We start from the raw sequence: 21,610 nt of genomic DNA, 5'->3' as shown, positions 1-21,610 counted from the left end.
CACTAATTAACCTACAAGCCCTGTACATTTTTGGAGGGTGGGAGGAAACCAGAGCATCCGAAGGAAACCCACACAGATATGGGAGGAATGTACAGACAGCGCCAGATTCAAATCCGGGTGGTTGGCACTGTAATAACGTTGCACTAACAATGTCCATTGACTATCCCTGACACAGTACATTGCAGATTCTATCCACCATCTGGGTGAAGAGATTCTTCATCAGATATCTTCAAAACACTTTATCCTTTACCCTAAGCCCATGCTTCTAGTTTAGACACCACTGCTATGAGAATTTTTCTGCCTGATATATGTCCCTCTATTAGGTTCCACCCTCAGATCCACATCCAATCTTTCCTTATATTTGACAACATACTGGTGAAACTCGTCTGCAACCTCTCCAGTGCAGTCACATTTTCTGAATAGTTTAATGACCAGAACTGCACACAGCTCTTGCCTAACTAATGTTTTATGAAGTTGTACCATAACCTCTCTGTTATTCTTTACCAATGCAACTAACATGTTTGCTTTCTTCACCTTTTTATCTACCAATGCTACCACCTTGAAGGATCCTTGGACTTGCACACTAATACCACTTTGTTTCTCTCATGCTCTATCATCCATTGTGCAAAATTAATAATGAGAAAAAAATGGAAACAGAGTACATGGTTCAACTGTTCTATCCTGGTGTTTATGCTCCACATTCTCCTTATCGCTTCATCAATCTTCTCCAACCATAGCAGAATATTTCAATATAAGATTCCAGAAGTTATCATACTTTATAATTTTACTCCAGTACAGGTATAATTAAATGATCTGACTTGTTTCTTTTCCATGTTCTTTTTATTAATTTTTTTCTACCTTCATTTTTCTTTTAATACTAGATATATAGCATCTGGCAATGTGGTTAGGTAAGGGGTCTGAGTTTTTCTCCTCTACTGTTTTCTTTATTTTTGCATTATTACCTGTACCTAGAAAAAGGTACATACTATTTAGAATATGAATTATGGAAATGATTTATGATTTATGTATGTTAATGATATACAGAATGTCTTATTTACTTTGTGTAACTGTCCATATCATTTTATTGAATTGCACCTTTTTTGTTTGTATAACTTTATTAAAATCAATTTAAAAAATTTTAATAAGACATAGAGCATGGTAACATTTCGGCCCATGAGTCTGTGCCTCCCAATTTACACCCAGTTAAGCTACACCACCAATACCTTTTAAACAGTGGGAGGAAAACAGAACCGCTTGGGAAAACCCACGCAGACTCGGGGAGAACATACAAATTCCTTACAGACAGCACGGGATTCAAACCCCGGTTCCGATAGATAACCACTATACCACCGTGAGGTCCTCTTCTCTCTTCTATGTGTTTAACTATACTTAGTTGTGTTATAATCTAAAATATCATCAATGCAGGATTTCCCCCTTAATTTTATAAAGAATTTAAGGATAAATGAATACCCCTTTTTATGAGGGTACTGACTCAGACTGAGGAGACCCATACTTTTGCAAGATCTTTTTCAACAGCAATTATTACATTGATTTTGAAAAAAAAGATAAAGATCCATTAAAAACAACATCTTACAGACCGATATCGCTTTTAAATGCGAACTAGGCACCAAAGAAGAGGTACAAGGACTGCCTAAAGAAATCTCTTGGTGCCTGCCACATTGACCACCGCCAGTGGGCTGATATCGCCTCAAACCGTGCATCTTGGCGCCTCACAGTTTGGCGGGCAGCAACCTCCTTTGAAGAAGACCGCAGAGCCCACCTCACTGACAAAAGGCAAAGGAGGAAAAACCCAACACCCAACCCCAACCAACCAATTGTCATGTTGCACGCCTGCCCCCAGTTCGAGTCTGGGTCACTGTGAGTGAGCAACACAAGGGATGCTGTCCATCTCTTGCTAATAAAAGCCTTCAGTTCCAACAACTTCAGTCTTTGTGCAATTGATCGGGCATCAGGTGTAATTGGGCGGCACAGACTCATGGGCCAAAATGGCCTGTTCCCATGTTGTATGTCTAAATTTAATTTTTTTTAAATTATATATCTGAGTGGGTGGAGAGTTTTATAATTTATATTTTGCAATGCACAAGGCATAGAATGGAACAGTAAGATTTAGTAGATGCAAAGATGATGTACCCCTGGGTGAGGTGGCAAGTACTATGAAAGGGGAAAGGGTGGGGTCATAATCTCAAAATAAAGGACTGTTCAATCAGAAGAAGGAATTTTCTCTCCCAGAATATAGTGAATTTTATTGAGTATATTCAAGACTTAAATTGATAGATTTTGTATGTTTTGAAGGAATTGAGATTAATATTAGAAAGTGGTACTTGGGTGAAAGATCAGAAAGTGGTACTTGGGTAAAAGATCATCCATGTATTTAGTGAATAGAAGGCAAATGGTCTGTTTATTTCTTTTGTTTTTTTAACTTGTAGAACTATTAGTAGAACTATTTTTATACATAGTTGCAAAAATTCCAAAACATTTATTTGGGTTGAAGCAATAATAAATTAAAACTAGTAGAATTATCTGATTTTACTTAAAGTAAAAATTGTTGTCCTTTTTCGATTCTCAGTGGAGTACAAGAGTTCCCAGTGCTTTCCAATAGACAAACCAAGTCCAACTAAAGACTCATTAACATGAGAATGGGTGGGTGAATCAACAATTTACTATTGATGCTGCATCAACCTTGCTCTCCAGTTCATAACTGAACGTTTATAGAATTAAATATCTGCTCGAAAGTGAAAACATTGGGATTTAAGAAACTAGAAGTAATTCATGTGTAAAGCAGTTTTGAAGTTTGGAGCTAAGTGAAAAACAAAAAGACATCACTCACCCAATGTAGCATTAAACATCAACCTTAAATAATATTGCGAGTCAGGGTTTTGGAAGTTAAAGCAACCACTGATCACCAATATCAAAGGTTATACGTGAAATGCAAATATACTGGGGCATACCACTTATCTATAATGACCCTAAAGTTTTGTTTTATGGTATATTAAGGAATATTTTCTGTATTTTGAAAATAATGGAAAGATGGATGATAAAACAGAAGCCACCATAAACATTGAATTTCATAATTTGGCAAGATTATTGTGTTGCATTGTCATATGGCACAAGGGTACATTGGAATGCATATAATGAACAATCCACCCTGGACCCACACCACCTTCTCATTAGTCAGGAAGGCACAGCAGCACCTACATTTTCTGAGGAGGATGAGAAGGGCAAGGCTACCGTCCCTATCTGGACAACATTATACAGGAGTACAATTGACAGTTTTCTGTCTGGCTGCATCATCGTGTGTTATCAACCTGCAAAGCATCCGACTGGAAGTCAATATAGAGGATCATCAAAATGGTTGAGAAGAGTACTATCTTTTCTCTATTGATGACATTCACCTGGAGCACTGCTTTAAATAGAGTTCAAACAATCTACTTCTCCCACACTCCTCCCCACACTAACTTTCCCCATACTCCCTCGCACAACACGCCCTCACACCACACTCCCTTCACCACACTATTTCTCCCACACTCCTCCCCTCACTACCTTTCACCACGCTCCCCGTATCACACGCCCTTCATCACACTCCTTATCCCACACTTCCTCGCACCACACACATTCCCACCACATGCTCTCCCACCACACTCCCTTCAGTACACTCCTTCTCCCACACTCCAACGCATCAAACATCCTCCCAACACACCCCGTCCCTCCACACTTCCTCCACCAAACTCCTTCTCCCTCACACCACACGCACTCCAACCACAGTCGCTCTCACTGCAAGCCCTTCACTGCACTCCTCCCACACACCTTCACATCAAATGTCCTCCCAACACATGCCCTCCCAACACAGTTCCTCCGTCAAACTTTTCTCCCACACTCCCTCACACCACACGCACTCCCACCGTAGTCCCTCCCACCACACTCCCTTCATCACACTCCTTCTCCCACACTCACTCACACCACATGCCCTCCCACCACACGCCCTCCCACCACACTAACTTGCACCACATGCCTTCCTACCATTATTCAAGACCATTTCCATGGACACATTTGACCCAGTACCATCAAGATGGGGGTACAGGAGCATCAAAATCAGTACTGCCAGGCTTGGAAATAGTTTCTTCCTGCAGGCTGTGAAGTTGTTGAACAGTATCCTGTAACTGAGTAAATTATTCCAAATTATTTGTAATAGTAACATTTAAATTTTAAAAATATTTATTTTATATTATATATTTACATATACGTGATTATTATGTGTTGTGTATGTATGTGTGTTTTCCATGGTCCAGAGAAACGCTGTTTACTCTGGTGTATATGCACAGTAAGATGATTTTTTTAAAACTTGATATTTCATATGTTCTGACCATCAGAATCTAAACTCCAATGGAATTATGTTCAATTTATAAAGTCCAATTTGCACCCAAAGACAAATGTATTTATATATTTATAAAAGCGTGTAGATGCTGTGATTATGCTGGAGGAGATCCCAGAGCATTCATCGGAGATAAAGATGTAGAGCCAATGCTTCGGGCCTGAGCACTTCTTCAAGGTCCTCCTATGGATGCTATTAAGACTTGCTGAGTTCCTCCAGTATTTCTATGTAATTACAAATGTATCCTCATTAAGTACAATATTAACCTCAATTTTAAAAGAAAAATTTAACTTACATTTTACTTTCCTCCTTGACAGAAAGAAATATTCAAATCTCCTGGAAGCACCCTTCCAGTGGCATCATTAGGGTTGGTGTCACACGGTGTGATAACTCATAGTGTGTGTGCTTACCCCCAACCCCACCGTGGAGCTCTCCTGTATCAGACCATGCAGAACACTTCGTAATGTTTTTTGTACTAAGGTGACATGTAAATCATAATTCCCATATATCACTGAATGTAATTGAAATAGTACTGAGATAAACAACTAGCAAATTAAAATTACACCTTTAAATATAATATCATATGCACAGACTAAATTACTATTTCATTCTCAAAAATGTTATTGATCTAAGTTCACAAATATTAATTACCACAATATTGTATCAAAAATGCTGGAAAATTTGACAAAAGCAGCGACTATAAAAACACCAGCAGCAACGAAAACAACACCGTTTGCTTGTAGCACGTGGAGATGAAACCATGTGATTCGAAGTGTCATTGTAATTGGGTAATAATGACAGCTCTGACCTTCAAAAAGTAAATTAGCTTAGAGTTTTTGTCTTATAAGTATACTAATACATGTAAACTAGGCTTATGAAAAATGTTTTTGTTATAACTACAGGGATTTTTTTTTTTAAAATTCTGCTGAAACATTTCATAAACAGTCATTTTGGTGTCACCCCATCTGATAGTGTCACCTAGAGAGGTCTGCACCCCTCTAGTGACACCAAAATGTCATTATTCTATTTCACACAATAACATATTTCATTTTCAAGGGGCCTGCATGGAACGTCGAGTCTCTAAATTGTTGGCAGTATTAATGCATATGAGCCACATTTTTTCTCTCTACAGTTCATTAAACAATTCATTAACAAAAAGAGGCAAAGTAAATGTTTTGCACAGTCTAGAATGGTATACAATTTCGTGTACTGTTATGTTACTGTGTCAATTTTCAACTGAAGAACATCGGTCTTGGCGAATAGTCAAGTGAATATTTTCCTAGTGGGGTTCTTGGAATATACATTATTCTAAACCTTAATCGTGTATATGACCAGGGGGAAATTAACGTTCAACATCATGTTTAACTTTTTTTCAGGATCGACACCTGAGCCTGAAATAGACTGGTTTATTGTTATTTATTGAATCGCGCGAGTTGGAACATAAATTGGTTTTGATTAGAAATAAGTACACGCGACTTCATAAATGAAGATGAACCAAACACGTTGGGTTCGCTCTTGTATTAAAATAAAACAAGGAAGTCAGTCGATCAACAATAAACATGCCAGTTTCCGATTGTCAGAAATTACAACCAGAAACGAGAACCCAAATTGGGTAGAGGGAGTCGTGAAAACGAAGAGCTTCTTAACCCTAATGGGGGGGGGATGGATGGGGGGGGGTGGATGGGGGGGTGGATATGGGGGGATGGATGGGGGGGGTGGATGGGGGGGGGGTGGGGAGGTGGTCACAACATTGCACAAGAGTGCTGTGAAAACTAAGTATTGACTCAAAATAGTTCATTCAGCTGCTGGAAAACGATACAAAATCCGAAGGGTTCGAAATAACGTCCTTTTAAAGGGATTATTGAAAGCAAACACGACCGTTCTTGTTTTGTCCTTTTTACTCGAGCAAATACCGAAATTAATTTTCCCCTGTGCACTTTAACCATAGACGAAAGCTTTTTAAAAATACTTTTATTGAGTTTAACCAAAACCCTTGACACAAGGTCTAGTCATAGCAAATCAAATCATATATACATATCCATTAGAAGTACAGCACACAACTTATTTCGTTCAGGACAACAAATGCTATAATTATAATAATTAAACCATTAAAATCATAACTCGCACTCGGTCCAAAAATATCACTGAATACAAAAATGACACAGGTAAACTTTGTTTTTCGCCTTCTTCAACTGGTGAATGCACTTGAACTGACTTCAAGACTAATTCATAACTAATTTGACAATTAGTTCAATATTGTTAAAATAGATTCGATGATCAAAGTTACTGAAAATATGAAATCCGCGATCATTGTTCTTGTCTGTTCCCCCCACCAATCCCCCATGTCACACACAGAGCAACAGCGCCCAAAAAGAGACAGGGTTCAAGATCGGGGAGACCCTGCTTCTGCGAAGATCGCTGTCGGGCAGACAGACCGGTGGCTTTAGCAGTGAAGCGCTGTGATTCCCCCGTTCCCGTCGCTTCCCCTCTCCGCCTGCTCGCTCCTCCCCTGGTACCGCACCAGGCATTCCTGGCATGGCTCAGCTTCACCTTTGGCCCCTGCCTCGCGGGAACGCGCCCCGACCCAGCTCCTTTTGTTTCGGGGCTTTCTTTCCCCGCCGCGAAAGGGGCGGCGGCTGCGCTCTCCTCCAATGGGAGCGGGACGGTGGTGGGTTCATCCAATGGGAAAGGAGCAGTGGTGGGTTCATCCAATGGGAATGAGGATTGGGGGAGCGGGGAGTGAAGCGTGTGGAGGCGAAGGGTTGGGGGGGGGGGGGTTCGGCGTTGGCGCGCGCACGCACCCGAAGCAGGCCGCCCGCCGCCGCGCGCGCGCGCGCGATTTGGTTTCGTTCGGGCGGCCGCCGTCCCCGGGAGGCTCCGCCATTCACGGAGGGAGGGACACCGGCTCTCGGGCCAGCTCGCGGGCAAGAGGCCCGGCGTTCAAGCCAAGGTGGGTGTCAAGCCGGGGGTCCGCCTGGCTCGCCCGCCTTCCCATCCACAGGTTGGTGAGGAGCGACAGTGGGGTGGGGTGGGGTGGGGTGGGGGTCAGTTGGCTGGCCCGGGCGCGGCCCTTGGGCCTAGTCCGGGAGGGCGAGCATTCGACAGGGGTGGAATGGCCCCAGGAGCCAAGTAAGGAAACCACTTGTTGAAAGGCCGAGCCCGCCGCCCTGCTGCTTCTGTCCGTCCCAGGGAAAGGTGCCCGGCGCTGCCACTTTAGGCGTGTTTATTGATCACCGTGGAGTTCAAGTTACCCCTTGTTAAAGACAGACCCGGTACGTTCAGACTTCACATCGAGCGGTTTATTTGAAGGGTTTCCTGACTGTATTCAACTTGTAGAAACTCTGCGAGAGGTTTAGGTGGGGGCATTTGTGGGAAGAAAGCATAGATTTCTTTCAATAAAAGCAGCTCGGTCTTCAGCTGTATTGTTGCTTTGTGTGCCGACGCACAATAAGATGCCTGAGTGCACTGGATCATTGATCCCTGCTTCAGAGGTTCGGGCTTTTTAAAACTCTTTTCTTTCTCATCAAGTCATTGATTGAATTTTGCATGAAAATAATTGGCAATGGCATCGCCCTCACAAAAATGTGACCAGGAGCAAAAAAATAAATCTGTGGAGAAGCTCTGATTTTTGTTTTAGGAATTTGGTATATTGCAGGAGTGGAAATCAAGGGTGAAATAATTTGTATGAGGAGTTCCTTATGATGTGGTTGAGAAAGGGTTAAGGCAAGAGAAAACCTTGAGATGTAAAGATTTAAAAAAAAACATGACAATTGAGGCTTGAAATAGTGAAGTGAATAAAAATAAACTATTTGGCAAAGGGAAACTAGGGGTTAAAAAGTAAAATGAAAGAATGGATTGTCATCTTTTAGCAACAAAAATCCTGAAAGGGTGATTTTTGATTCATGTCCCCCAGAGGACACATAGGATGAGGCCAAAGTGTTACTTGCCTATGACTTCATTGGAGCAGTAATGTCAAGGTACTGGGTATTATTGGAAAGGATAAAATTTGCTGGAAAAAATGGCAGCTGTCCGAGGGAAAGTCACCTGGTTCAGGTCAACAAGAAGGCTGCAGATGCTGGGGTCTAGCGCCGTGTACAGAAATGCTGAGGAAACTGGGTCATGCAGCATCCAAATTCCATCTATGCTACATTGCCTGCAGAGCTTCTCCAGCAGGTTACCGGATTCGGAGAGAAAAAATAAATATACTGAGGGAAATAAGTCTGCCTCCATTCTTCTCATCCTCCTTGGAAATGGCATGGAATGAACTCGAGGGTTGCGCATGTATATATTTATAAAAGTGGAGGAGGATAAATCTGGCAAACTGCAGGCCAATCACTCCTAACAATGGGCATTCATTCAATAACTTTTCCATTGACCTAATTATGAAGCCCATGCCCTCGACAAGAAGATCAGCTTTGCTTTTCCATTTTTTAAGAATGCTCATAAGTACTGCCATGTTCCCAGGCACTGCTATTTGCACAACTTTCCTTTGTGTGGTACTCTAATCCACGTCTTTGGAGTACACAGCAAATGTTTAGGAAGTTTGCAAATAACATGAAACTTGGGAAGAAGAAATCAGTCTCTTGACTGGTTAAATGGACAGAGCAGTGAGATTTAATTCAGAAAAATGTGAATTGATATTTTTACATTGGGGGGAAGGGCAGCAATATTAACGACAAATTTTTTTTTAAAAATGGTGCCAGACATGGGCCTTTTCAATTTCGTGGCATTTGAGAAGGGTTTTCAAAGAAGGGATGTGAGATCATTGCCTTTATTAATAGAGGAATAAAAATACAAAAGTAAGTTTGAAATGTTTGTAAAATATATACTGGGTTGAAGGTGAAGCCCTGCACTCAATTCTGCACACTTTAAAAAGAATAGCAAAATATTGGCGAAGACGTGACCTGCTGGAACAAGACATGGAATAAAGAACCTGTTCTGTGATAGCACAAGATAAACTGTGGCAGTTCTCTTTTGAGCTGAGGAAATTATAAAGAAATTTTATGGTGGCACTAATGGATAGATTAAATCAGGAGAATTGTATTCTTACAGCAAATTGTAATTGTGCCTGCAATGCAGTCATCCTTTTTCTACATGTAGAAGTTGCACTGAAATTGGTTTCTTGTCTAGAATATAGATAATATTCTGATGTTTTATTGTATTTTTGTGTTGGAAGGTATTCAAAGTTTATAAAGTTACTTTAAAAAAAAATTCAGACTCATTCCTGACTTTGAATGAGATCTGTACAATCTCTCTATGACCCCATGAATTTCCTTCATCACAAAAATGGTAGGTTAATTTGCTAATATTACCCTTTATTGTGGGTTATTGGCAAAAAGAATCCAAAGGGTATACATAAGGAAGAATAAGTTGCAGGAATGGAGTGGAAAGACCAATGGGATTGTTTTGAGATCTGGTCCAGTCCTGATGGGCTCCTTTAGATGACCTCCTTTGCCATTACGAAAGCATAATTCATTGAAGATTTAAATATACTGTACAAGAATTCTCAGAGACTAGTACTTAAAAAATCTGATCGAAAATACAGTATTAGTTTAGATGTCTTGTTTGGGAGGCAAACTATCGCTAAAGTTAATAATTGTTTCATCATAAGCTATGTAAGGGTTCCAGGTGCTAACTAAACTTTGTGGCAAACAGAGTGATTAAATAGTGTGTATTGTTCAAGGAGCAATCTAATTAATTTGTATAAGCTTGTTCAGGTGATTGGTATATTTGGATTTTTAGATCATGTGCTTCTGCTTGATAAGCTAATTAGACTACACTAATTGCATTGTGGTATTTATTTTGTTGTCCACAACTTCTAAAGATTGTCAAATTTTGAGTCTCACACAGACTGTTGAAAGTTAACTTTATTTTTCATTGCATTCAAATATTCGATTTCCAGCCACAGCCTCAGAGTTTTTTGAACCCTGTGTTTGGTTTAGGTGGGAAATCAAATATTTTTTGTCAAAATATGTTCATATCATGACTGCAAGGTTATTTCTTTCCTTTCCGCTTCTCAATCCCAGCATTTCCTAAGAATTTATTGAAGTTTATTCTCTATGGGGAGACAATTACATGATATAATTCAGTGATGAAAATTGGTGAAAGAAATTTACCAGCACTGACCTATCACATAACTAAGCGATTGGAAGGATTTGGGAGGAAGATATCATTAGATTCTTCTGTAGCATAGACACAAACTGTTGGAATAAATTTAATTTCCCTTATATCTGCAATGCTGCTACTATGGAAGTTTGAAACTAATAAAATCTCATTTGGTTCCAGGTATGCAAATACAGATGTGACTGGGTGACAAATGGCTTTGTAATGGGGGAATTTTAATCGCTAGGGCATTATTGAATAAATTGATTATTATGATGTTTACAAGGAAGGGAATTTTGCTAAATTTTGATTTTTGCATCAATGTACAATTTTCACAACTTTCTGTAATTTTAATTTTTCAAAGTGAAAAGGATCATTTGGATTATAAACTCCCTTTAACAGCTAAAAGACACCCCAAGCATTGGTTATCACGTGTTCCTTTTATATATACATTGTCACTGATCAAACACAAAAGTGTATGGTGCCATGGTTTATTAAGAGTATCCCAAATATAGAATTTCTAATGTGCAATGCACCCACAGTAATGTATTGAAGTATCTTCTTGGATTATATGCTGAAGTCTCTGGAGTATTGCTTGAATTCACTAACATCAAACTTGCCTGAATGTGCTATCGCAAAGCCCAAGATGACTGCCAATTTCATTTAAATTAAACCTTTTAAATTGACAATTTGTACAGATGCAGAGCTTCCCTTGGCAGATGATAACTTAATTGGTGGCATGTTAAATTGTATATGTGTTTGAAGTATAATTGCCTTACTGTGAACTTTATTTGTCGTTTTGTTGCATTGTGCAACTTGTACCCTACTCATGGATACTGGTTAGTTGATTGAGAGAGTCATTTTGTTTGATCCTCACTAGTAGTTTATTAATTTAGTGTTGTGAAATGCTAACTTAGCTGAAGTGATCATCTGTAGCTATATTGAACTTTGATTTACAATTTTTAAAAAGGAACTACTTAATCCTTGCAGGTGTGTAAAGACTTATTCACTGTACAAAAGATCTTTGCTGCATTTATGCATTTTAGAGTTCCCATGTAATTTGTAATTACCACAAAATACATTAATTATTTTATAAAAGAAAATCTGGTGGATGATATCTATACGTTTTAAATGAATTGCTTGGTATTGGATGAGCTTGTGGTGAAAAATGAGTAAATAGTATTTGCGGTTATTCTTTGGACTGTTGGCTACTAAACATTGACAGTAAAATTGCAGTTGTTTGAATGCAATAAAATCTGATATGGGTTCAAATAACATTTTATGCAGTATCATTGTTGATTGGAATTATGTCCAGATAGTGAAATGTGTTTCTGTGGTTCATATTCTATACTGACAGAATTTCCTTTTCTAAGTTGTCATATCGATGTTTGGTTTGGATTAGACAAGGATGATGTTATTTCTAACTTTCCAAACATTCAGGTCAAAAACACTATTTAAACCATGTCATAAGACTTTCAGCTCCATTTAGTCGACCATTTTCCTGTGCATGGTTTATTCACTGATTCTCATGAGAGTATTTTTGTCTCATCACTTGTCCTTGATTAAACTTAATATGACATTGATTTTTGGCATTCAGTGTATTTAATTGAGATGCATTTTCTGAAAACTGTAAAAAGTTGCATTTGTCCTTGCCTTTGTCATTCCATTGACAGGGAGTAAATACAAATTAAAAACAGAAAATGCACAAATTAGGACAATGTGGTGGTTCTACTGAAGTCCACATTTGTGCAGTTTGCCTGTGCTGCCAGTCATTTCAAATAATTTCCATTGCAGTACAAAAATAAAATTGCTCAATCTCAACTTGTTTATTGATTGAATTTTACTTCTATGTTGCAAGAGAGCAGAATCACCTTTTCGGACTGTTCTGGCAAAAGCACTTGCATTTCATAGTGGCTGCCAGTGACCATATTGTAAAGGAATGAAGCTCACTGCAATCAGTTTCTATTGTCAGCATAATATTCTGGTGCTCTTATAAACCACATGGAGGAGAGTGTAGGGGCTGAATCAGCACACTGCAAACTCACAACCCCCTACCCCGCTCCTGACCAGTGATTCTTCTCTTTGGAGTGTGCCTTTGTTGTGCACGAAACTGAAATCAGTACAATTATTTAACAAACCGCCATTACTATTATTCTATTTATGAAAAATTCGGAATTCTGTAAAGTGTCTGGTCCCAAAGGTTTTCGATAAAAGATTTTGTACTGGTGTATTTTTAAAACCAGTTCTCCAATTTTTTTTTAAAAGAAACAGATGAGATGCTGTCTCTTGTGTCATTGTTTATCTAGTTATACTCATTTTGATATGCTAAAGATGGGTATGTTGAATGTGAAGCTTGTGACGATGTGAAATATTTGGGGCAGAAATGGTTTTAGTGTAGCAGTTAGTGCAACGTTATTACAACGGCAGTGACCCAAGTTCGAATTTGGTGCTGTCGGTAAGGATTTTGTACGTTCTCCCCGTGTCTGCGTGGGTTTCCTCCAGGTGCTACGGTTGCTTTCCACCATTCAAAAAGTACAGGGGCTGTCGATTAATTGGTGTATATTTTGGGGAGCATGTGCTCGTGGGGTGGAAGAGTCTGTTATCATGTTTTCTGACTAAATTCAAATTTGTACAAAGTAAGTGGATGTTCCAGAGATAAATTATGATCTTATTTTAACATTTATGATCCAATAATTTCTAGAGCAAACTGCAAGAGGTTTTTAACTAATGATTAAGTGAAACAATGATTGTGAAAGGAAGGGAAGACAATGGGTGGCAAGAGTTGTGTTTGACATCCTCATCCATTCATCCCTTCCTACTTATTGCCCTCTCAGCACCTACCCCTGTAACCGCAGGAAATGCTATGTGCACCCACACCTCCACCCTCACCACCTTTTACTTGTGAATCTGTAGGGATCATCTACTGAAAGTGAGGCTCCCATGGTGGCCTCCTGTACATCGGAGAGACAAGACGCAGACGCTCTATCTACTGCAATTACAGAGGCCTTCCAGTGGCCAACCATTTTAATTCCAAACCTTATTCCTTCATTGATCTTTATCTACAGCCTCCTCCCAGTGCCAAGCCGAGATTACCCAGAAATTGGAGAAACAACACCTAATATTCTGTCTGGACATTCTCCAACCAGGATGCATTAACATTAACTTATCCAATTTCTCTAAAACCCCTCTCTGAGTGTCTCTTTCCCTATCCTGTCTCATTTCATCCAGCTCTCTCAGCCCCTTCATTTCCCACTCCATTCAGAGAGTGATCCCCTCCTCCTATATACCCCCATTGCCTTAGCTATTTTCTTTTCCACCCTCCCACCCATATCCACCTATGATCTCTTGCCTGTTAGCATATTCTCTCCTTTCTTCCCCTCCCCCACCTTTTTATTTCAGACACCTCTCTGCTTTTTACTTATAACTTGATAAAGGGTTCAGGCTTGAAACATTGTTTACTTTTTACTTCCTGTAGATGCTCCAGCACTTGTGTATTGTACTACATCACTGCGTCTACAGACTTTCCTGTTTAATATTTGACCAGAAGATCATATGACATGGGAGCAGAAACAGGATATTTAGCCCATCGAGTCTGCCCCACCATTCAATCATGGGCTAATCAATCTTCCCACTCAGACGCTCTCCCTGTAACCTTTGATGCCCTGGTTAATCAAGAACCTATATATAAATCTCTACCTTAATTACACTCAATGACTTGTCAACAAATTCCATGGTTTTGCCTCCTTCTGGCTTAAGAAATTCCTCTGCATCTCTGTTCTAATTGGACGCCCTTCATCATGAAGTTGTGCCCTCATGTCCTTGATTCTCTCACCATGGGAAACAATCTTTCAATGTCCACTCTGTCTATGCCTTTCAGCTTTCAAAATCTTTCAATGAGATCCCCTCCTCATTCTCCAAAATTCCAACAAGTACAAGCCATGAGCCTTCAAACGTTCCTCATATAATAACCTTTAATTCCTGGAATCATCCATGTGAACCTCCTCTGAACCCGTGGCAATGTCAGCACATTCTTAAATAAGGAGCCCAAAACACTCAATACCCCAAGTGAGGTCTCACTAGTTCCCTAAAAAGCTTTAACATCATATCCCTGCTCATTTATTCTATTCCTCTTGAAATGAATGCCAGCATTGCATTTGCCACCTTCACCACTCAACCTTGCAAGTACCTTAAGGGTACCCTGCACGAGGACTCCCAAGTCCCTCTGCATCCGGGAATTTAAAATGTTCTGCCCACTTCTTTCTTCCACCAAAATGCATGACCATACACTTTCTGGCATTGACTCCAATTATCCGAAATCAGACCTTGAGCTCCAGGCTCCAATGTTGGCAGGAATCTCAAGTTGTCGATGCCAGCGGGGACATCAGGTTCCCAGGCCGGAGCGGGACGCTCCGGCTCCCAGCACGAGCAAGGCCTCGGTGGGGAAGTATCGGTGATCAGTGGTGGCCAGCATTTTTTTTTTGGTAGGAAGTAAACATTATTTTAATGCTTAAAAAGCCTTCCCTTGTTGTTTGTTGTTGCTTAAACACTGTTACAAGTGATTTGCTGTTGCTACTGGGCTTTTTTTTTTAAATGACCAGTTCTCTGAAAAAATGGGCCCAGTCCCGACCATTTTGGATAATCAGAGTTGTGCTGTATTTCATTTGCCCACTCTTTTAATCTTGCTGAGTCCTTCAACAGCCTCCCTGTTTCCTCAACGCTACCTGCTCCTCCACCTCCCTTTGTATCATCTTCAAATGGCCACAAATCCATTCAATTCATAAATAATTGATATACAACATAGAAAGAAGTGGCCCCCCAACACCGACCCTTGTGAAACACAATTAGCACCTGGCAGTGAACCAGAATATGATATACAGTAGTATATACAGTAGTAATATTATTTGTGTGATATTTGTAACATTTAGGCTTCTGAATATAGTTATTTAAATTGAAACTATTTTACTGCAAGTAATATCTCAAAGATTCCAGAGTTTGTACCTGACTGGCATTTAATCTATATTGTTTTTATTGCAAAGAAATTGGAAATATTTTCCAAATGTGCATCCTTTAATTAATAGCTTTTCATTTCAGCCAAGTTGAATATAGTTAATTTAAAAAAAAACAAGCCATCAGTCAGACATTAGATGTTTATGCAAAAGAACCCATACTCGCTCCCAGCAAAGTAATTCCATCAGTCCAATTCCTTTTCTACCTATTGCCTATCGCCTAGGATCTTATTCTATCTCGCATGCCCACCATCTTTCCCTTGATATAAAAGTATTGCTTAAATTGAAATAATTGTTGTTGCAATAGAAGAGAAGTAAGGTATATTATTGCAGCCCATTGTGAAAAATAGTTTGGTCAATAATGAGGTAAAGAGAAATCATTTAAAATATTGTTAATGAATTCTAACACTTCTTATCAAGTTGTGGAAGGTTCTTGGGCATTTTGATTTGCATCTGTTTCTTTCAAATTAGTGTGGTAGGGGCACATGATTCACCTCTCTGTCAATCAAAGCTGCATTGACAGTTGTGGCCCCCACTTAGACATGCACTGAATATCAAAAATTTAAATGTCAATTTAAGAAACATTTGATCCAAGTGGTTTAGGGTGTTTGTCCTTTTGTTGAGAATGTGTTGTTGATTCAAAATGGTTCTTGTTTTTGCAGTTGACTTCAGTTAGTTTGCTTGAAATAGGAGCACAATTTGTTTTAAATAATTTTGAGCTGAAAGTGAATAACATCTACAGCTATTGGATATTTGTTAAATATCTTGATGCCATCTTAGTAAGACTGCTGTATGATTTTTGGTAATTTAACATTAATGGTGTTCAATAGAGTATGATTAATGACAACCTGTAACTTGTCAATAAAACATTGTTTTATATTCGTTATTCATGATTTGTTAAAATTAGTTGTACAAGGTAATTGGAGATTTCTGGAAACTGAAATGTGATGAAAACTTGCAGTAATGATTGCACATGGTCCAACCCAATAAATGTTTTAGAGTAATTACTTCGGTTCACAAGGCAAATAAATAGATTAGAAACTAAATTTTCCTTGCTTTGACTCATTATTAAGTGATATAGTTTTTAAAAACAAAAAATATTTAAAAGTGAAGTTTGGAATATAAACAAATTGGAAGCTACTACATGACCAATTGAGAGTTCATTAGCTGGTATATTGGGCAAACAATTACATAGACAATGTTAACAAATTAATTCCACCATCCCCACCCCAATATTGAAATTCCAAATGGATCAAATAGATACAACGTCCCACTCAGCTAGCAAACTGCACCTGGCAGAGATGCATTGCTGAATGGTCGATAAATGATAAGATATTCTACCTCCTTATGGTTCAGCAAAGGGACAGTCAGAATGTTTTTGTTTTAAAACTTTATTTGCATATTTACAACATTTAAATTAAAATGCGACACTTCCTGTCTAGGTTTCATTCCAGCCCCTATGGTACCTACCATAAGAAGGCTGCCAGCAGAAACTATGTGCTCTCTCTCCAAGACACTGGCTGCAGGCATTTACATGGAAGAAGGGCAGCCAGTCAATATGGGCAGACTCCTAGTTGGCCTGCTGCCCAGACTTGAGAATGGTCACCTTGGCCATACATTTGAGAGATGGTTGTGTCATGAGCTGCAAGCCCCTCAGTTCATTGAGCCATCACCTGACATGAAACAAGTCCCAGATATTACTCCAATAGCTGTTGGTTGGACATTGTGTTGCAATCCTAAATTAAACCACCTTTCCTCTGCTTCAGTTGGTTAGGTCCAGCAAGATTGCCCCTTTGGATGCAAGTCGGGGGTTGTAACGAAGGCGGCATTGTTTTGGAATTGGATCTAATTGTAAACAGAAAATATTGGTGACTTTAATTTTTATAATAACTATGTCATGCCAGTTTAACTTCAAATAATTTTCAATCAGCTCCATGAGTTGTTAAAATTTTGTTTCAACCTTGGGGATATTTTTTTTTTTTCATTTTTGTTTGGAAGATGAGGGTGATTGTGACAGAAGCTTGTATAACTCATCTCCAGTGTGGGTAAATGTTTTGACATTTATTGACTTATTGCAGAATTTTGGTATGCTTGAGTTTAATCTGCAATTATGAGCAGGATAGGTTAGAATAAGATTTGATGTATAATTTTTAAAGATGCTGAAATAATTTCATGGCTACTCAAATGTATCAGATTGAATACAATTTTACAACAGACCTTGGGACTTGTTTCTCTGTGTTTACAACTAGTATTTTGGGTATCTGAGATGGATAAAGCATCAACTTCATTCATTGTATTCTAAAATGATTTATTCTAGTTTCATGCTGCCTATAGAGAGTTGAACAGATACACGAGGAGGGTTGTAGCTGTAAATTGAAAATGTTAACTCCCAAATTACCTCGTACAGTCAGGAATTCCAAACTTTCCAATTATTTAGTTTGTCAGAGCAATGACTGGAGGAGTGAAATTAAGCTTCACTTTGTAGGCATTAGAGATAAGTTAACAGATGCATTGTGAAATAAATTTAACTTTGTGCACCAAAGATTCCAATAAAGCAGTGAAGGCAAACCATTTATTTGTTTCCTTGTGTCATCTGAAGAAAAAATATATACTGACAGACTTTACAATCATGTCATTTGAAGTTTCAAGCTCAGCATCGCCTTTATTGAACAAAGTGACGAAAGTTCATTTTTCATTCGCAGTGAGATATCATATTCTGTGACTCGGGAGGCAATAACTATTGGGGTCACCTATTTCCATTGGAAATTTGAGAGATTAGTCAGTAGTGGGGCATGAAGGTTGGATTGGCAGTGGGCTTGTGCTGATATCAAGAAGGTTATAGTATGGGGGAGAAAAATGCAGTGGGGCATTGGGGAAGAAAGAAGCGTCTGTCTGAGAGAATGGACACTAACATATATGTAGCTCATCAGGAGAGGCCTTGGTTTCCTCCCAATAGTTTGATGCTTGGAAGATGATCAAAGTTCCATTTGACTCTTTGCTTAATGGCACACTGATTTGCATTTATTAATGAATTTACCTTTGCAGTCCAGTGAAAATATCACCTATGAATATTAAACTAGCAGTTAGTCAGGAACAAATAGAAAATAGCCACAGTATTTATAAGTGGTGCTCCTGTCTGTTCTTCTGGAGGGAAACCTGTTTTGATACTGATGAAGAGAACAACTTTATTCTGCATGGTGATGACATTTCAATTTAGGGAGTTGCAATTGCATGTATTAAGGTAGAAAGAAGTGGGGGCTGAGGCCCAGAGTTGATGGGTAAAGGAAATGGTGTGTGAGGTGGAAAGGCAGGTGGCAGGAGAGACCACCAAGGAGGGTGAAGGAGACAGGTTAGAAGCCATAAGTACAGGAGTAGGTAAAGAAGTAGAGGCCTGACTAATTCTGGAGCACTTCCACATTCCCGTAGTAAGTATATTCTCAGCCGCAAGTAATATTGTGTTTACTGCTGTCAGTCATTTCTCGATTTTTGTGTGGAGTGAATCAGATTATCTGGAATAATGAGAATTTCTAGATGCAATTGGGATGAACCATCCACTTAACACATCTCGTTGAATGTGATTGTGAATACAGTCTGTGGTTTTCATGTGCTGGCCCCAACATGTTCTGGCGCTTCCATATCCTGTTTGTTTAATTATTCATCAATATTCATAACTCTTAAAAGAACTATTGAACTTTGCAGTAATCTGTTTGCAACGAAAGCAGGCATCCCAAATTTCCAATGCTGATTCCACTAATTTCTCCTAAATTCGCTGGAAAGGAAGAAAAATGGAGTCCTCTCTCGAGTTAGAGGCTCTAGTTAGATTTGGTCAACTCCTTTGTTCAGGCGGTATTGTTTGTATGTTTGACACCAGATGCTCAGATTTCAGATTTATTATCAGAGTATATGCATGACAATCACATATAACCCAGAAATTCTTTTTCACAGAGACTAGGCAGAATTACCAAGAAAAGTGCAGAGAACAAAACAAAGGACTCGACATCATCTTTGTTGACCTCACCAAAGCCTTCGACACCGTGAGCAGGAAAGGGCTTTGGCAAATACTAGAGCGCATCGGATGCCCCCCAAAGTTCCTCCACATGGTTATCCAACTGCACGAAAACCAACAAGGTCGGGTCAGATACAGCAATGAGCTCTCTGAACCCTTCTCCATTAACAATGGTGTGAAGCAAGGCTGTGTTCTCGCACCAACCATCTTTTCAATCTTCTTCAGCATGATGCTGAACCAAGCCATGAAAGACCTCAACAATGAAGATGCTGTTTACATCCGGTACCGCATGGATGGCAGTCTCTTCAATCTGAGGCGCCTGCAAGCTCACACCAAGACACAAGAGAAACTTGTCCGTGAACTACTCTTTGCAGACGATGCCGCTTTAGTTGCCCATTCAGAGCCAGCTCTTCAGCGCTTGATGTCCTGTTTTGCGGAAACTGCCAAAATGTTTGGCCTGGAAGCCAGCCTGAAAAAAACGGAGGACAACCATCAGCCAGCTCCCCACCTTGACTACCATCCCCCCCACATCTCCATCGGGCACACAAAACTCAAAACAGTCAACCAGTTTACCTATCTCGGCTGCACCATTTCATCAGATGCAAGGATCGACAACGAGATAGACAACAGACTCGCCAAGGCAAATAGCGCCTTTGGAAGACTACACAAAAGAGTCTGGAAAAACAACCAACTGAAAAATCTCACAAAGATAAGCGTATACAGAGCCGTTGTCATACTCACACTCCTGTTCGGCTCCGAATCATGGGTCCTCTACCGGCATCACCTACGGCTCCTAGAACGCTTCCATCAGCGCTGTCTCCGCTCCATCCTCAACATTCATTGGAGTGACTTCATCACCAACATCGAAGTACTCGAGATGGCAGAGGCCGACAGCATCGAGTCCACGCTGCTGAAGATCCAGCTGCGCTGGGTGGGTCACGTCTCCAGAATGGAGGACCATAGCCTTCCCAAGATCGTGTTATATGGCGAGCTCTCCACTGGCCACCGTGACAGAGGTGCACCAAAGAAGAGGTACAAGGACTGCCTAAAGAAATCTCTTGGTGCCTGCCACATTGACCACCGCCAGTGGGCTGATATCGCCTCAAACCGTACATCTTGGCGCCTCGCAGTTCGGCGGGCAGCAACCTCCTTCGAAGAAGACCACAGAGCCCGCCTCACTGACAAAAGACAAAGGAGGAAAAACCCAACCCCAACCAACCAATTTTCCCCTGCAACCGTGTCTGCCTGTCCCGCATCGGACTTGTCAGCCACAATCGAGCCTGCAGCTGACGTGGACATTTACCCCCTCCATAAAGTTTCGTCCGCGAAGCCAAGCCAAAGAAGAAACAAACTACAATACAGAAAGGAAAAAAAAACAAAGTACAAAAGTAAGATCACTTAAATGAGTCTCCAATTGAGTTTGTGGTTGAGTCTTGTGGAGGGGTAGCAGCTGATTCTAAACCAGGTGATGCAAGACTTGTGGCACCTGTACCTCCTTCCTGATGATAGCAGCAAGAACAGAGTGTGATGTGGATCCTTGATGACTACAACTGCTCTCTGCATACAGCGTTCCTTGTAGATGTTCTCTTTATTGGGAATGTTTATGCCTGTGATGGCCTGGGCTGTGTCCACGACCACTTGGTGGGCTTTACATTCAGGGGTATTGGTGTCCCCTACCAGACTGTGATGCAGCCAGTCAGTACATTCTCCACTAAACATATCTGTAAAAATTTGCCAGAGTTTCCGATGACATGCTGGACTTCCACAAATTCTGAGGAAGTGGAGGCACTGACGTGCTTTCTTTAGAGTGCCATTAGCATGTGGGGTCCAGGAAAGATCCTCTGGGATGGTGGCTTCGTAGGCCTGAGGCCCAAAACATCGGTTACTCTTTGCTTCCTCTAGATGTTGTGTGACCTGCTGAGTTTCTCCAGCACTTTTGTGCAAAATATTCAAGGATGTTCTCAAAGTCTTAAATATTCAGGAGAAAATGTCACAAAATTTCACTGACGGGAACTGCTGATGTTTACTCTCTGTCTCCTTAAATAAAGAGGAAAGAAATGAAGATTTGTGTGGTGTTGAATAACTTAAGTCTGTATAACAAAATCA

General features: G+C 40.1%; 1 protein-coding gene across 6 annotated transcripts in view; it reads left to right on the top strand.

Moving 5' to 3' along the window:
• The first annotated feature begins 7,194 nt into the window (after positions 1-7,194).
• Positions 7,195-21,610, top strand: part of LOC138753737 (protein PALS1-like) — an 80,612-nt gene continuing 66,196 nt past the window's right edge. For 3 of the 6 annotated variants that reach the window (XR_011351398.1, XR_011351397.1, XM_069917093.1), the window contains exon 1: positions 7,195-7,340. The gene's annotated coding sequence lies outside the window, so the exon portion shown is untranslated. Of the gene's footprint in view, positions 7,392-7,512; positions 7,663-21,610 lie in introns of those variants that run through there. The other 3 variants (XM_069917090.1, XM_069917091.1, XM_069917092.1) reach the window with 3 other exon arrangements.

Source organism: Narcine bancroftii, chromosome 2 (genome assembly GCF_036971445.1).
Source record: "Narcine bancroftii isolate sNarBan1 chromosome 2, sNarBan1.hap1, whole genome shotgun sequence".
Lineage (NCBI taxonomy): Eukaryota > Metazoa > Chordata > Chondrichthyes > Torpediniformes > Narcinidae > Narcine > Narcine bancroftii.
Note: the sequence above shows the minus strand (reverse complement) of the source record. Positions and strands in the feature narration are given on the sequence as shown.